The following is a 15,811-nucleotide window of genomic DNA, read 5'->3' on the forward strand; positions in this document are numbered from 1 at the left end:
ATTTAAGCTCATTCTATATTTTCCTACTCCCATCAGCCCACAGGACAGCTTATTCTCTTTCCATATGCAAGTATTTTAAATATTTGATATTTGTCATGTCTCCCCAGCATGTTTACTTTTTCATAGTAACACAGCACTGTTGACTCATGTTTAACCTAAGCACCACTATCCATTCCTCATACTACATTTTAGATAAGAAACACCATCTAAATAGAGCAGTACTTTGAGTCATAGAATCATAATATCATTTGGGTTTGAAAAGACCTTTGAGATCAAGTCCAACATTAACCCAGCACTACCAAGTCCATCACTAAACCACGCCACTAAGCACCGCACCTACACATTTTTTAGACACCTCCTGGGATGGTGATTCCATCACCTCCCTGAGCAGCCTGTTCCAATGCATGACCACCCTTTCCATGAAGAATTTTTTCCTAATATCCAATCTAAACCTCCCCTGGCATAATTTGAGGCCATTTTCTCTGGTCCTGTTGCTTGTTATCTGGCAGAAGAGACTGACACACACCTGCCTACAGCCTCCTTTCAGGTAGTTGTAGAGAGCGATAAGGTCTCCCCTAAGTCTCCCTTTCTCCAGCCTAAATAACCCCAGTTCCCACAGCTGCTCCTTGTAAGACTTGTGCTCCCGACCCTTTACCAGCCCCGCTGCCCCTCTTTGGACACACTCCAGCACCTCAGTGTCTTTCTTGAAGTGAAAGGCCCAAACCTGAACCCAGGATTCGAGGTGCGGCCTCACCAGTGCCAAGTGCAGGGGGACAATCCCTTCCCTTGTCCTGCTGGCCACACTGTTTCTGATACAAGCCAGGATGCTCTTGGCCTTCTTGGCCACCTGGGCACACTGCTGGCTCATGTTCAGCTGGCTGTCTATCAGCATCCCCAGCTCCTTTTCCACCAAGCAGCTTTCTCCTTAGACTAGATCTCCACAAGGTATTTCAGTCCTCCCAGCTTTGAATTGTCTGTAAACATAAAGCACCTTAATCAATATTGAGAAACATAGCTTACAGACATCATATATCTGCAAGCCATTGCATACAGCATATTTTCTGATGTTTGAGATTACTGTGAGACAGGAGTAGTCACACCAAGCACATTTACTCATAAATGAAAAACACTGGAGAAGCAATTCATGTAAGGAACACTATCCCTAAGCAATTCTAATTTATGTATCTTACATTTACAGAACATGGCAGAAATCCACACTTACCCAGATTTAATGGTATGCACATCCATATGCAAGCCTAGCCTTAATTATGTTCTTAAATCTCTTTTGTGCAGGTGTTTTAGGGATATTGAATACTTTGTACTTTATTGATGTTTAAATTTAATAATTAAGCCAGTGGTGTAGTTTCCAAATACAATCCAGATAATTATAATTTCTTGTTGCTTAATCGAATTGGTAGGTACCAGTTCAAGAGATACACTAATAAATCTCTAAGGCCTGTTCTGTATCTTCCCCAAACCAAGGTCCATCCCATGCTGCACAGCTTAAGACTTGTATCCATCTCTCCAACCGTACAGACACACAGACTCAGCCATCTGAAAATGCACTGTTTAGTCCTCAAACACTGTTTTTCAGTTTGCACTCACCCTTTACAAGTTTTTATATAATCATCCCAGAATGCTTTTATTTTTCATTCTGTGAGATAACCATGGAGACCTGAAAGGGTTGACGTTTCTCAGCAAGGAGGAGTAAGGCACTGCTGCAGAGTCTTTGTAGAGAAAGTAATCCAAAACTAATCCTGTTTATTGCAGCAATAGTTGTTCTACAGCCTTTACCAGTCAACATTGTTCAGAATTTTTAGCAGATTTTTTTTTTCTTAATCTGGAAGCAGTTCTAAGAAAAAGGGAAGGGAAAAAAAAACCACCAAACCCCAAACCAGAAAAAGAGCATTCAATTGTTGTGAACAGTGAGAAACATGATCAGCTATGTCAGAAAAACTGCAACAGCAGCTTCATGTGTTGTTCCCAGGCGTGTTACAGCAAGCTAATTTTAGCATTCTTTATGTATTCTCAGAACATGTGTTCATTCTTTATGAAATTGCGGGGTATCTTAGTAGAGGGATTTCGTGTAAATTATTTATGATTAATCCTGTGGCTTTGGTTTGGCTTATGTCCACTCAGTGAAAGAACTTCAAACTTCTTAAGTGGAAGCATGATGTGAAATATTAAAGAGAAATATTTATATATACATTCTCTTTCTATCTATGGATTTCAGACATGAGATAAAAGGTTTCTGTTGTTGATTATTTCAGCTCTCTTGGTACTACTGCTGAGCACTCACTGCCGAGCTTGAAGCTACAGCTTGGAGATTTCAAACTGACAGAGAAATGCTCCAAACTAGCAGTCTCCTTTTGATTTGTGGAAAAGTATTCAGAGCTAGCAACAGCTGGTACAAAAAAGATCAAATATAACAAATCACATTCAGCACCCTCTGGAGAAACAATTACACTTCTCTATTAAATAACAGCTGTTTGTATAAGGTAATAATTTCAGAAGGCTACAACAGAGTCCTACCTGTACTATGCATCACATAAAGTCTTGCCCTAGGTAAGGGAGATGTTAGCTGACAGCACAGTCAAAAACAGCAAACTTCTCACAGTCCTTTTTCAACAGATGCAATCTGATACAAAACTTACCAGGCTGCCCAGCCAGCTGTTATCTTTAAATAAGAGTATGTTTAAAATGAAAATTAATTCAGTAGCTGCTCAAGTAATTTCCATTACCCTGTTCACTGCTCCCTATTACAGACAAATCTTCTTTATGGAACCATACAATGACAGATTGGTCTTCCCTGTTATCAGGTATCTAGCAAGTGAGCCTCATCAAACAATTCCGGTGACTATAAATAATGTTCTTGTTCCCCTGGATACACTCTTGTGTCCTTTGCAATTTTACCTTCCTTTGTCTTTAAAACAAGAATCATCGAAGAGTAGAATTTGAACTTACCCAGCAGATTCAAGGTTGTTTATTGTCTTTATTGAACACATTCAATATATCTTATGGTTACCATAATAAAGTAATTTTGTCATCTAAACTCCTTCACTGTAAGACAATGCCTGGTATACAACACTTATAGTTGTTTCTTTTGTAACATGCCTCCTTTCCTCCCTGCAAGTCTGGAAACTCCTCCTCCCCCATGTGATAACGTAATATCCTATATCGTGCTGTTTTCTCTCCGTGTGCAATGAAGGTTGATCACAGCTGGTCTTTGTTCATGACTTCTCTTCACCCTTCCCTGATTTTGTGTTTTACCTATAAATTTGGACTTCCCTACTAAAGCAAAGGAAAATCCATAGATCTCAACTTACCATGACAATGTGTTCCTAAACTCTGTAGACGATTCTTCAAACCACAGCAAATTGGTTCAATTCTCTGAATTTCTAAGCTCTGCACAATCTGCATAAAGCAATATATAGCCAGTTACGGTACTTTCAGAGCTGCAGTGGAAGTGTAATGCTTTAGGTAAAGCAGCTGTTGACCACCAGAAGAATACAAAAAATCAGAGGGTGTTTGATCCAGAGCATTGAATTCTAAAGCTCTGAATGCAATGGTAAATGAAGAGGGCCTCACAGCATCTGTGCCAGCCAGCAGCTCAGTAATCAAGGCCTCGCAGACACAGGAGAGATTAGAATTGTTATGATTCAACCAGAGAGCACCCAAAAATGAAGGCAAGCTTTCTGAGAAAACCAAACGGATTTTGCTGACTATACTGGGCATGTGGGGGTGCTCAGTTAATTGACTTACAAGAGGAAAAAAAAGTTTTAAACTGAGCATACTACATAAATTACATAAATTACATTACATATACACATACTACTACTACTACTACTACATTGCACTACATACTGAGCATATAACATACATTAACCATGCCGCAGCCACTTCTAATGAAAGCTAAGCCTGACATTCAGAAATATATTCAAAATATATTCAGAAAAATATTCTGCTCTGAGTTGACAGCTTATTACTGATCTAAAAATTATGACAGGAAACAATAAGGGAAGTATTTGTGTTGCCCACTAACAGCCTACAAAACGCAGCTAGGCTTCCTCCACAGTAGATATAGAGGGTAGGTATCTCAGAGGTTATTTCAGAGGATCCAAGCCAGGCAGCAACCTAAGTCCTCTGGAGGGCAACCAGAGCACCAACGTCCTGCTTACCTTAGTTGCTCTGAATTGCTCCCTGGAGGTGCCAACTCTTCTTTGCCGATTACAGAAGGTGCCTAGGCTCCTCGTTTAGAAACCTAATTTGGTATCTAAAATCAGATGTGATGAATACTTCCTGAATATTCACTGAGACCTCACAGTTTTCAAATTGGCCAAGTGACGGGTTTTTGTTGATGAATTTGAGGCTTAAATTTTGTAAATTCTGCAAAAAAGCATACCTGAAACATAACCAGTGGGCAGTGAAGTTCATGTCATACACACTCCCCCACAGACTGCAAAGTCCTCATGGTCTTCAAAGTCCATGCTGTACTTAAGCAGACACATGGTAACAACCTTACACCAAGCATAATGGATTTTACATCTAATTCCATCAGCATAAACACAAAGCAATTTCAATACAAAGCGATTTCAGTAATGGAAACTGATGCAGAATAAATATCATGCCCATTGCTTCATATGTCTGTGTAATGTAAATAACACTTACCCCTTTCCAGTGGGATTTTTAAGGTGAAGAAACATGTTCTTTTCCTCACCTTGATACAGATTATTTCAGCAAAAAATAAAATCAACGTATTTGTGGAAGATACAGCAGGCCAGCAATGCAGGTCCACCTTTTTTTCAGCATATACTGCATGACCAATGGTCTTAACAGACTTTTTCATAGTGACTGCATACTTGAGCCTCTTTTCATTGAAAGACATTGGTGCTAAGCTCTCTCTCATATTACTTAACAGTCCAGAATTTAGCTATCTAGGGTAAGTTAGTCATCTAGGTCTCCCTCTGTCGTCAATAGAGTGGCAGGTACTTCCAGAGGATGAGTCATCTCGTCTATTTTAGACACATGTCTTAGAACAGTATGAATCACTCTGAAAATCCCGCTCCCCATGGCTTACAGAGGAAGCCCAGGCAACTAGCTTAGCCAGGACACCTAACTTTTTGCCAGCTAAGGCAGGTGCCTGCTACTCAGTGTTCTTGCAGAAAGGATGTCAGTTAGAAAAGAGTGTTTCTTCGAACGTAGACACGTGTCAACTGATGGCAATATAGAATGTTCATGCCAAACTCTCAGACCATAACAGCATTAAATCAAACCTGCCTTGTTTCTGACCTTGAGGTGAAAAATTCCCTGTTTCTCTGCCAACTTTTTGTGCTAACTAATTCACATTTGAACATGTTGATAAGGCAGGTGCAGCTGGGCAAATACCCTAGCAAGCACCAAGCCCATAAATTAGTGACTAGGGAGTAAATTTTTTCTAGCCAGTTCAGGTAGTCTTTAATTCCCATTGGTTAATACTGCTTATTGGGTTTATATCCTTCTGATTTATATTCATACAAGAATGCTTCCATACAAATTGCATTAAAAATATGCAATTAGATTCAGAAAAGAATGAAGCGGTATCACAGTGGTATATGTCTATTCTTTTTTCCCCTTCAAAATGGGCTGGATAGGGAAAAAGAAATCTGCTAATTAAATTACATTTTGAAGAGGTCAAAATAGTGTAACACACACCAAGCTCTAATTCAAAGAACACAGGAAGCAGTGCAATTTGGTTTTTTCATCCTTTGACACAGATTGTAACAATACAGTCAGGAGTTTTAGAGAAACACACATCTTTTTCATTCTTTCTCTCCCTCTGGGGTCACTGCACTGCCATCTATTTTTACACAGGAGGGAAAAAAAAAAAAAAAGGTTTCATTGTTAAAACAAGTTGGATGCTCCCATATCTCATATTCAATCCGAAAGCGTTGCAGAAAGATTATTGTCCTCCTTTTAACCTGCTTTGAAGCATTTCTACTGGTTATAGACATCATTCATCCACAATATTGTAACCATAAAACCTTTAGGTTTTTTTGAAGTGGGAAACAATGGAACTTCCAATGACTTATGAATAAATGGTATTGTATATATTTTCTTTAAAAATGCAAAAGATAGAGAAGGAACAGAAACAGCAGAAAGAGAATAAATCTTACTACATGCCCTCAAAATTTTAGGAATACTGATGTCCAGATGTTAATTACTTTTCCTTCAAATTCTGTCTTCAGTAGGGTTTGTCTAAGGAATTCCTCTGCAGAAATAGCTCACCAAACATGATGAAATCAGTATCATCTTATGTTCTTGAATTTAACATCAACTTGAAATACTAATTTTTCATTGCTAGTTTCTTCATGAAGCCCACTGTACAAAAAAGGAAACTTGGAGGGGGAGGGAAGGGATGTAAGAGAAAGGTAAAAAAGGTAGAAGGAAAAAGGCAGGGATGGCAGTTGTCTTGGAATTGCCGATGCCTTCTGATTACAGCGGAAGACAACTTTGCATTACCAAACAGAAAGTTTAGTTACAAAAATATAGATCACAATCTACCCGTGGCACCTTAAAGAAGGAAAATAACCTCCATCACCATTACTGAGATTCCCATGCACTCTCAAGGCTCACCACTGTGCTCTCTTAGGTCCTTGCCACAAATCTCATCCTTTCCATATAATGGTCTGACTTCAGCTCCCCTGTACAAAACATCCAGTAGCGGCAGAAGACCGCATTTTGTAGGAGTCTCCTCTCCTTGCCTGTAACACCAGAAACTATCTGATACTCAAAATCAGATCCGTTTTGTTTTGTCTTGCCTCGGCACATTGACCACAAAGCCTGTTCCAGTTCTCTGGACAAACATGACACTCAGAATCAAGTTTTTAGTTTCATGTTGAAACCTTGCCCTTGAAAAAATATCATCTGATAGTCTCCAAAGTTTTGCTGTTTTCACAAACACATGCCAAGCCAAGTAAGTTGTCTATTAGATGTGCAAACATTTGGATGAAGAAATAAATCTTTCTTTCCTACATAAACCAGCAAAACCCTCAATATAACTTCAACATGTGAATGCCCTTGACAGATCTGTTTCAGATTGGGCCGATTAATACCCAACTGAAGGTGGCTACTGAATGTAAAGATATGCGTAATTATTTATCTCAAAATTTCCTTAATAACATTTTAAATTGAGACTATATTATGAAATAGTATTAAAATAGGGACTTAGCAGATAATATCCAAGACTGTTCACAAGTGTGTGAAGTAAGGAAAAAGGAGAATTTGTGGTTCATAAAAGATTTGATCTGCAGTTTATAACTCCACCCAAATCCAGCCAAAAAAGCTTTAAGCCAAGGTATCATGTTTGTGTTCACCACATTTCTTAACACGTATTTCAGTGCTGAAAATAGTAGAACGGCACCAACATTTTGATCCTTAGAAATGCTCTTTTCTATACTCAGTATGAGTCCTACACTTTTAAACCAGTCCTAATTATATTTGTTCATTCGCTTGTTCACGTGCTGTTAGTACTGCAATAGCTTTAGCCTCTTCAGTAAAACAGACCATGAATCTGCTCCCATTCATTTATCTTCCCTTAAAGATCAGTTGATGAATTGCCTCCTTTTGGAACTTTAGAATAACATTTAATCCTGAGTTTTCTTTTCACATGAGCTTATTTTGAAATTTGCTACCACCAGCAACATCATCAAATCTTCAGGAAGACATCTAGATTTGCAGGCATGTAGCAGTCTAGCATGCATGTGTAAGCTGGATTTTTGCTTACTAGAAGGCAAATGAAGTCTGCTCCTTCAGCAACTTTAGGAAGCTGCCCAGATAATGGTACTAAAATAAACAATATTCCCCACCTATGATCAGCACTATGGAATTCTCTGGACATGGAAGTGTTCTCCAAGCTGTCATGAAACAATCACTTTCTGTATGGCAGTCGGGAGCAAACATTGCTGCTTTATTTCCATGATTGAGGAGAAGGTCACCGTACTGCTCCCGCTTTCAGCCAGTTCCACTGGTCCCCCGTTCATATCACAATCAATTTAGAAGTGCTTTTTGATTCTAGAATCATTGCATGGCTTACTCCAAGGTGTCCTACAAATCTCATCACCTGTTACACTGCATTTACAGCATCATCTTTCCGCAATCTGACATCCTCTCTGTAAGAAATCTGTGCATACAAGGCAGACATCAATTAGCTATCTCATTTAGCATTCTTATTATAAAATATACCTGTTCTCTTTTCCCCACTTGACTTGTTTTCCCCGCCACCAGCCTTATGACTGACTTTTTTGATTTATACTGGAGAATTTTCTGTTAGCATACTATTCATGGCCTACTCTGTATAGTAATTCTTGCATTTTGTAAATAACTTAGTCAACATCCTAAAAAATCCAACCTTAAATCAGACTTTTAGATTGATATGCAACAACATGGTCTTTAGTTACTTCACTAGAACTGGGGTTCTGACACAGGGATAGAAGAAAAATAAAAGGTCAAGTTGCCAAAATAAAACCCCTTAGTTCCTGATGTTTCCCTTGTAGTTATTTTCCACATTAAAAAGTACAACCACAACAATGTCTTAACGGTAAGTTTTTCCAGGTTTATTTTTGATCAATTGTTATTACAGTATTACAGATACTGTATTAGTTTATACTTAGATGGAAATGAAGAGGGAGAAATGTAATTCCTTATTATTAAAAAACAAAACCCGGTGTTTGCTCAAAAACAGCCTGGCAGCAGCAAAGGCATATGGAAAAAACTGATATTTTCTTAAGAAATAAACTGGAGAAAAACTGGAAAATCACCTTTTTAAACATGCCTTTTGAATATTGTTTTATGTACATTGCATATATATTTTCTAAGCATTTCTTAACATTAATTACTACATTAAGATATACTTTTATTGGCTACATAAATAATTTTCATTTAACTTAATCACTTAAATTTTCATGATTCTGCTACTGTTACATCACAGCTTTGTAATTAATTACACACCAAAAAAAATTCTAACAAATACGACAAACATTTGAACTATCAGGCCTTTATTTTCCTTTCTATTGGCCACACATGGTCATTACAATCCTCCAGCTAACAGAGTAGGTGCTATATATAAGCCTACCTGCGATGTAACGCACTCACGCCCAGCAAACTTCTAAAGCTTAATTTTTCCCTACCCACCTTTCTGCAAAATTAAACCATCTCCACAGGGTCAGCTGCAGGTAAGGATGATGATCCCCTGGAGCTGCATTTACTAAGTTTTTATGATTTGAACCCCATTTCAAATTATGAGAGTGAATCTTCAAACTCATACAGGAGCCCCATGATTTTCTCCAATGCTTGGCAATTTGGTTAAGCCTTTAAATTGCTAAAAATGAATTATTTTCTTCCATGACTGTGCCTCAATTTAGTTTCTTTTTATTCCCATTTCACCTCTCAAGTATGAGGAGTATCTCAACTATCATATGTACACTTGGTACGTATCTGCTATGCTGATGCTCTTTCATTTCCTGCATTCTGTGATATACTGTGTTTAATGTCACTACACGTCCATACATTTAAGTAACAAAAAGTTGCACAGAAAAAAAGAACTTCAACAGATTTGCATTAGTAATTTTATTAATTTTTATTTTGCTCCAACTGAGAGACAGGAAAATCCTCTATGAATTATTTTGAACCATTGTGTCCTAACTTTTATCCTGAAGGTGATTTATGTATCGACAAGTCCACCTAAAATCTTTACCGTGGAAACTTCTATCACCCTCAGTAAGATTATAAACATGACAAAATACTTAGAACTGAGCCTTAGTTACAGCTAAGATGTATTATAAATTTCCCTGGAAATGGAGTCATGCACTTCACTCCTAAGAGAGAAGCAACAACATACTTTATTGATATAAAACAGTGAGTTAACAAAGTTCAATGGTAAATGCAACAGCAGCTTAACAAGATTCAGTGGCAAGGTACCCTTGCTATTTACTGCATGGAGGACAGGGTCAGACAAAACTGACAGGGAGACCCTCCTGTTGAGTCATGAGGTTCAGCAAGAATCCCCTTGCTTTCTAAACTCCTTCTCAGAGGGGAGCCTAGGTGCGGCTGGATCCAATCCTAGTCCCAGACTTGGTCAGCAGTTTACGTCTAAAGGATTATACGTGCAGAATCAATCCTTTATACCACTTAGCTAAGATTTCAAAGTTTAGCATGCTATTAATCACTTACCGAGGATCTGTTGGGGCAAGGAATCTCTCAGCCTCGAGGAGAGATCCTGGTGTGCAGCCTGCTGCTGTGCACGACAGCTCAACAGGCCCTGGCTGTCCACTATTTCTAAAGTAAGATGATTGACTTATAGTCACATTGACATACCAGCAAGAGGTCTGCGTCACTGTTCCAGACAGCCCTTGGCTACCACGTGGCCACCTGTCTCCTGAAGTCCAGAGTAAGCTGGACGAAGCCATCACAACCCCACTGGTAGTTACGGCTTAGGCAGGGGCCGGCAAGCACACCACCACAGCAAGTTTGAGGCCTTATCACAAGCAATATTTACGCAAACATGTTCTAATGTATTTTTAAAAGTAGTGATGGTCTTGCCTAAAACATGGGCCAAGCTAAAAGCTCTTTTAATTATACCCTGTAGCATGTTAATTGTATATCATTAAGAACAAAGAGAACTGCATTTTTTCCTAATGTAATCAAAATGTAAAGACAAAATAAATGCAAGAAGCATGTGAGAGGAGTACTTCCTAAATCTTGGGGGGGTTAAGTGCTGCAGTTGTTGTGATAGCTCCAAAGTTTGCAGTGTTGTTGGCTACGGTCGTGGCATTGACCCAAAGCAAGTACAACTCTTGCCAGCTCTGAGACTGCCATCTTCTCTGAACACAGTGATCCCGGAGTTCCCTGCACTTGCTGGGAAGCTGTAAGCTTCTGTCAGACATACAGACAGGTTTTCCCACATGATGCACACATGTACGATGCAGATTAGCCAAAACAAGAATGTCTGAAAGAGTTTTACAGAGGGAATGTAAAGCTTGGAATAAACAGCGAATTGAAAACAATCTCAGAAAACTGAACTTGATCTGCCTTCTTTGAAGTTAAAGTGATAAGAATGGAGCAGGCTGGGATTTATAGATTTCACAGGCTGTGGGAGGGACTTCAAAAGCACAGAGGTGACAGATGAACATGTTTTTTCAGACATGCAGTGATAAAAATGCAACATGGTTTCAGGGCTCTTATAACAACAGGGAGAAAAGAAAAGGAAAACAAAAAGTTCAAATTTTAGCCTCTGCCAGTCTGTTGCAGTTTGATTGCCTTGTGCTTAGGGCACTCACCTCGAATGCACCTTCAGCAGAGCACAAGGCTGATAAATACTGATAAATTATCAGTAAATAGACAGGACAGAGACAGGAACCACGAGGGCCATTTTTAAACTTTAGCTTTGAAAACTGGTCTAAACCCACTCTGAGCTCAAGTTGAAACTAGGATCTGAACTGGGATTCCCCATGACCAGTACTGCATCATATGCTGCTCCACCATCTCCCCCAGCACACAGGTTTCTCAGAGAGCCACCTCCTTGTCCCTGGTAGGACCATGCCACTGCGTACGAAATACTTCAACACTGGGAGCAGTAAGATGCTGTTAACTTCTTGTCTGGGACAATCCGCTGTGTGAAGAACATCAGAGTTCGAGGGTTAAAATCTCAAAGCAGGAAAATGAACCCATCTCAAATTTAATCTCACTTCTGGACAGAAGGAGAGAAAACATCATTGCCGTTGGTGATCTAGACCCTCCACCCAAGAAGATACTTCCAGCTACCTATTCACCACACAACTAGTTAATGAATTTGAGTTAGTCACATTTGTATTTTAGTGAATACCACATCTACCATTTTCTGTCTTGCTGCTACAGATTTAACTGCTGATCTTACCTGAAAGTTAAGAAATTTTGCAATTTACATTAAAAATTTAAAGTGATTCTCAGAGGAACTGGGTTTTCCATCTTATCTAAATAATAGCATACTCTTTGCAACAAGAATATGGTAAGAAGTGGTTTACAGACTTAATCATGCACACAAAGTTATTCAATATGCACAAGTTTTTGCAGAGCATGACCTGAGCATCCTAATGCCACAGTTATCTCCACATGACAGTTCTGCCTAATATATATAAAAAGATCCAAGTTTGCAGACTTTTTTAATTACCGTTGTGTTTTTGCATGCTTATGACACTTTCTCAAGCAGCCTTAGCCTTGATCAACTCTGCATGCTCCTGCAATCCAAGTAATAAGATACAAAACGCTGCTTTCTGTTCTACATTGTTTTGAAGATTTTGAAACAGTTTATGGATAGCAGAAAAAAAATCAATAAAAAGAAAATATTTATTATGCATATGCATTAGAAGAGTTACTTTTACAATGTATTTTACTTTCTTTGCTGGTTCCTAAAATTAAATTTTCAAGAAGATTCTAGAGGAATTCTTTCTGTAGAAGCAGGAGGGCATGCTCTTAATTATAGGGGTTCTGCAGGAAAATACAAGGCAAAATCATCGTGTATTTTAGTCATCTGAGATACAGAATACACTGTATGAAATCAGGCTATTCTCACACTCATGTTCCCTAACCACACCTGGTGAGAATGCTTACTCCCCCGCTCCAGCCCTCTAGGCCTTGCCCACCTATGGTAACACATTCCCACCTCTTTCAAGTATAGCACATTCAGTTTACAAGCAGGAAAGCTAATCTCCGCGATGCTGCACATGCAGAAGAACTAATTTATTCCATATATTTTTAGATTTGCTTCTCTGGCAATTAAAATATGCAAAGGTGTCTTAAGAAAATTAACAAGAATGAAATCAATAGGTTTCTACAGTAATTATTTAAAACTTAGCCTGTTTACATAGCTTTAGGACAGACTCTTGATATGCAATTCAATTTGTTGATTTAAAAAAAATACAAGTCATGTTAAGAAGGGGGGGGGGTCCTCAGACCCTTTATATTTGATCAGCCTGTCATTTTCCCAAGAAAGACGAAACCCTCGTGTCTGACCAGCCTGTCTGCTAGCTGGGTTTTGACAGCCCACTGTATTCAAGGGTGATTTGATCCCTATTCAGGGACCCCCACTGACAGCGTCACTGAGTCAAATCCTTTATAACAACTCCTCAAATCCCTAATAACTACTACTCAAATCCCTTATAGCAACTACTCAAATCTCTGGAGATCTATACAAAATGAACTTCAGCTGAAGATTTTTGTTACACAAAATACAAGTTTGTGACACAATAAGGTTCAAAGATTGCCGGTGATAATAAACTGACTGCAAAGCAAGCTTAAAACAACACACTTAATAACAGCTACCATGAGTTAGTCATAAAGTTCTTACCCAGTAGGTGTCCCTAAGGGGAAGGCAGGTTCAGCCCGTCAACTGATACCAGAAGTTACAATGGAGTCTTCCCTAACTTTTTCCCTACTTTGCTTACTTTTTTACTTCATATTATCAAACACAGGATTGGTTAAAAGTTTCTCACTTTTCATGCAAATTAGTACACAACCTCAGATAGCACTATTGAAGTTTTTCACTAACTACACATGCTCTCCTAGCAGGGTTTTGCCCTCTTTCGGGAGGGCTATTTGAGTTGGAGGTCATGATCTTCTACCACAGTTACTTTTGTCCTTTCGCCTTATCAGCTTGGCCAGAACTTTCTCACTTGGAGGCTTCTCTCTGCACAATTTATGTAACAGTGTCCTTTTCCCCACCTGTTCTTTGTCCCCCAAGGTTGACTCCCTTGATAAAGAAGTCCTTTCGTTCATCAATTTTGACAAGTTTAGAGGGTGGGTCAGCTCAACCTAAACTTTGTGCGCATAAATATTTAACATACAGTTAAACACTAAATCAGTTTGGTAATTCAGGAGTGTAGATAACAATTCCCCCCCCCCCTTTTGGACTTATTTCAGTTCAAGAACAGTTCATTTTCTTTACATTTAGGTGGAGCTTCAGTGACTCTAGTCAAACATATTTTTGTTACTGATTGGTATTGGGTGCCCAGTGAGGTGTGGTAGTACCTCGGAGGCAGATAACTTTGGGACGGAGGTGTGCATTAGTATTACAATGAGATCATCTCATCTGAGGAAAGCAATTTTGCCACAATTACTTGCTCAGCAGCAGACATCTTTTCATCTTATCAGCTGTGTGGTACCACCAAGTTCCCATTCTTACAGGGAGTACAAAAGAGCATGGCTGTGGTGTCTCCACTCTGCTCCACCCTATGTTACTCCTATCTGCAGGTGCTGAGATGGCAGGGTGTGTTGCTTAAGGACCTGTGGTAAAGCAGATTTCATGTATGTCAGCCGTCCTGAAAGCGATAACTGCATTTTACCCTAAAAAGCTTTCTGTAATACTATGCTTCTGTTAGGTCCCAGTTTTCTCCAATTCCCCCCAAAGTAATTTTCCCACACTACATAACAGTTATAAACCTAAAAATAATACTTCCCAGTAAGTTCTGAAAAGCTTTACAGCAATTTTAAAAGAATATTAAATGATTTGACCACAAAGGCAAAGGCAGCAGCCAAAGAGGGCTTACGGTGGAAAACTGATATAGCAACAGATTGTTCCGGTTCTGTCAAGAGACACACTTTGTTGAATCTTAACAATGTTAGACTAATAGTAACATTTCAACTTAAGGTTACTATATAAATCTAGTGTTCAGCTGTCGATGCAAACAATTGAAATAATTATTCTAAACTATTTGATCTAACCAGTATCCATTTGCTGTTTCGATACTACCTTTCAAAGCAAGATAAATACTCTATAAAAGCAAGCGATACTCTCAAATAACTCACATACAAAATTTAAATTCCTCTTTGCTAATCCTATCAGTGACAATGAAAAACCATCCAGGGTAGTTCCTTTTAATTAAAACACACTAATTCATTTTAAACCAACCTTCAGGATTAAAACAGATCTTAAAATTGAGTGACTGCACATTGCCATAAATCCTTGTCTCTTTGCACAGCTGTGTCACCGTGGCTCTCCGGGCAGCCACGGCAGACGGCATCTGCTGGTCTCCCTGTGGCCTAGAGCGGCAAAACGGCGGAAAAAGATGGGAAGCAGCGGTGAGCCAAGTAGGAATGGTTGAGGAAGAAGGCTGGCTGCTTGCGGGGTAGAGGTGGTGTAAGTTTTGAGAAATTTTCGTTGATATTTTTTACTACAATGGTAAGAAACTTTGAATTATTTTATTTTTTTTTTCAAAATGAGCTCTGTTTTACAAGTATTTTTCCTGTTCAGGAAGAACATTGGTTTTTTGTAGCTCTTTTTATAGTGAACATTTGTTCCACCAGCAGCCTACAATTTAAAAAAACACTAATGAACAGCAAGCTTGTTTTCTTGCTGGTACTGTCGGTTTGGCATCGATCTAAGTGGCCACCTCGAGCTCACCCCCGGCGGGGCCGTGCCCCCAGGGCAGGCCGGGGCGGGCCAGGCCCCCCCAGGCCCCGCTGCCCGCGGCCGCAGGCCCCGGCCGGCACCCCGCAGCCTCCCGCCCCGGTGAGAGTAGGGGAAGGGTGGGCACACGGGACAGGCCACGCGGTTTCGGTGCCATTTTTCTACTTAAACGCGAGGGGAGATGACGAGGTGGTGGGTGACAAGGTGGTGTCACGTCGCAGCTACTGCTTGCCACAGCACGGTGGCAGCAGCCCGACAACTCCCTCCCGCCCGCCTGCGGCTGAGGGAGCCAAGCGGCCGCGCAGGGCACGACGCGGCGGCGCCCTCAGCCAAGCAGCCGGGCGTCGGCCCGCCCCCGCCAGCCCCGAAGCCGCGGCGCCCGGCCCCCTGCCGAGG

The 15,811-nt window shown here is 39.9% G+C and overlaps 1 protein-coding gene across 1 annotated transcript in view; it reads left to right on the forward strand.

Annotated features, from left to right (window-relative positions):
* Positions 1 to 370: 370 nt before the first annotated feature.
* Positions 371 to 15,811, forward strand: part of ASRGL1 (asparaginase and isoaspartyl peptidase 1) — a 93,284-nt gene continuing 77,843 nt past the window's right edge. The window contains exon 1 of the mRNA XM_080388789.1: positions 371 to 15,810. The gene's annotated coding sequence lies outside the window, so the exon portion shown is untranslated. The remainder of the gene's footprint in view (position 15,811) is intronic.

The sequence above is a fragment of the Falco punctatus genome, assembly GCF_963210335.1.
Source record: "Falco punctatus genome assembly, chromosome: 5".
NCBI classification, from domain to species: domain Eukaryota; kingdom Metazoa; phylum Chordata; class Aves; order Falconiformes; family Falconidae; genus Falco; species Falco punctatus.